The sequence below is a fragment of the Triticum dicoccoides genome, chromosome 2B (genome assembly GCF_002162155.2).
Source record: "Triticum dicoccoides isolate Atlit2015 ecotype Zavitan chromosome 2B, WEW_v2.0, whole genome shotgun sequence".
NCBI lineage: Eukaryota > Viridiplantae > Streptophyta > Magnoliopsida > Poales > Poaceae > Triticum > Triticum dicoccoides.
Window position 1 is genome coordinate 818992991 of NC_041383.1, and position 2603 is coordinate 818995593.

General features: G+C 46.2%; 1 protein-coding gene across 1 annotated transcript in view; it reads left to right on the forward strand.

Annotated features, from left to right (window-relative positions):
* Positions 1 to 1905: 1905 nt before the first annotated feature.
* Positions 1906 to 2603, forward strand: part of LOC119366597 (NAC domain-containing protein 30-like) — a 2906-nt gene continuing 2208 nt past the window's right edge. The window contains exon 1 of the mRNA XM_037632354.1: positions 1906 to 2035. The gene's annotated coding sequence lies outside the window, so the exon portion shown is untranslated. The remainder of the gene's footprint in view (positions 2036 to 2603) is intronic.

Consider the following 2603-nt stretch of genomic DNA (forward strand, 5'->3'; position numbering starts at 1 on the left):
TGCTGCTTTTTTTAATCTAGACCGCCAATTGCTGAAGTGCATGAGAAAGAAAAATATCACGTCGGTTCAAATCCAACGGCTGAGGTGTTTCTTCTTCATTGTGCCATCTTCTTCCTCCTTTGACAGATCCAGCACGGGCTAGGACGCCTGCTAAAGCCATCCACGGCTGGCGACACCCTATGTCAACCTCTGACTCCATTCTACCCAACGAAAAAAATAGCGTGCTATAACGACGCTATAGCACCGTTATAGCGTATTCAGAAGGAAACACTATGTTTTAGCAAATTCAGCCGCTACGACGCTATTCACGTAATTAGCGCGCTACAGGGCGTTATAACGTTGTAGCGTGTAGCGTTATAGCGTCCAAATGATGAAAAATATTAGAAAAATAGGGAAGCACATGTTTATTTTGTGGTTATTGCATGGTAGATGTAGGCTACGTGCTCAGTGTTCAGAGTTACTATATGTTAAATAGATTGACTACAGTTTGACATTCAGTTTAAAATTTGTGCTTCCTATCTGACTAGATTATGTCTCTCTACGATGGTGTCTTAAGGTACTGAAATACTTTATTTGTGAATATATTTGGCATTGTTTGCAAACGCTATTTTGAAATATAGCACGCTATTAGCGCGCTATTACTTGTGTAGCATTTTGAGAAGGGGCTCGCTATATTTTGTAGCACGCTATTTTTTTCGTTGCTTCTACCTGGGGGTGCCGCTGTTGCGACGTCCCAGGCTATGGGTCATTCCCATCCTGGGCGTCACCGGCGTGGAGCTATGTGGGCGTCACCGGCGTGCCGCTGTTGCGCTCACCCCGTTGTCACTGCCTTCAGGGCCGGAGCTATGTGTTAAATCGACTGACTGAAATCGCAACTTCAGTTGCCTGACAAACAGCAAAACCGTTGTTACTTTATTCATCCAATATTATTCTCTGTCTGGTGGTGCCCTTCCAGTACTACTATTGGTTAGATTATGAATGGATGGCGGCTCAGATTAACTAATCACATAGGCTGGACCTTTCTCAAGTCACTGGAGTACGTAATTTGCAACATATGTTGTATGAATCCGTGCAGAAGATACGAAGCATGCAGCGACATGTCCCGGTCAATAGATCGAAATGGGCGGCCACGGGCATGCATATGCCATGATGTGCACAATCTTGGCAAGTAAATCCCAGATTGAGTAGAAGCATTGCATTCACCAAGCCAGACAGCGACAACTCACAACTTCTACCTTCAAATATACGGGACAGTACAGTGTATACGTAGTATTCCTAGTGGGACATGACCTCTAAAAGGAAAAGATAGTGGGACAGGATGGAGATGCAAGGATTTGCTGCGCACTGCCCGAGGATGATTCGCTCGCCGGTGGCAGGCCCACCAGTAAGTGCCTCCGATTTTCCACCGGGAATCTGTATGTGTACATCCTCATTTCTTCATTGTATCTGGACCCAGAGTCCCAGACAAATCGTGAGCTTGAGCAAGGCAGGCTAACGTGTGTTGCAAGCAGCAGGGAAGATAGATTGTCATTCTTGCACACCAATATAACGGCGGCGGTAAAGCTAGCTAGCTACTTGATCAGCTGACAGGGACTGATGCAGACCCACAGACCTACTTGATCAGCTCGCTAATTAGTCCATCTTCCCCGTCTTAGCCGACCAAATCGACAGCCACCACCACCCCCCTGCCTTCTCTAGCTACCCCTACGCGCAATCCAGGGCTTTTCACTCGCTTGTTAGCCCGGCCCCGGCATGCTCTCTATGTGTGTCTCTAACCCGTCACTATCAGTGCAAAAATCGACTGGTGGATGTGATCAGCCAGGGAAGTGCATGCTTCTAATCTAGTGCTTTCTGGGTGTTATAAATAGGGCTCCAATCAAGCTTCCCTAGTGTTACCAACCTCATTCTTACTACTACTGCAATTGCAATTGATCGCTACACACAAGAACTACCTTCTGGTGGTCCTCTGCTGCTGTTGCTACCTCGTTTCCTAGCTGCTTAGTTGCATCTTCTTCTTCATCTTCTCCACGGTTTGGTGAGTCCACACCAAACCAGCTAATTATTTTGTTTTGGTCATATGGTTCTATTTTGTATATACTCCTATGTACTTTGCATGTCAATTATTTTGTTTGGTTGAGGGCATCTAGAGAGTTATGTACACGCTAGAGCTAGTCATGAACCCGGCTACTTTTAGTGCAGTGTGGAGTGGTACCAACAGCTAGCAAGTACATACTTTCATGTATAGCTACTACACCGGAAGAGAAGGGGCCAATATGCAGCACTTGCATGCTAAAGTGACCACCATATTCCTGCTGGTACTCATCATGGACTCATACAGTACGTACTCTGTTGAGTTTGAATTGAGGTTGAAATTCGTCTCTGCAACCATAATCCTGCTCGATCGAAACCATATTCCTCTGCTGGTGGTACTCATATTACAGCAGAGCCTGAAATTCGTCTTCGCGAGACGGTACGCATAGTTCAGTCGTCTAGTCCACCACAAAATTGACCGGAGACCAGATGTTCTCCCTCTACCCGTAGTGTAGGTACGTGTCCAGACTCCAGTACCAGTAGGCCGGCGCGGAAAAATGATGGAAAACATA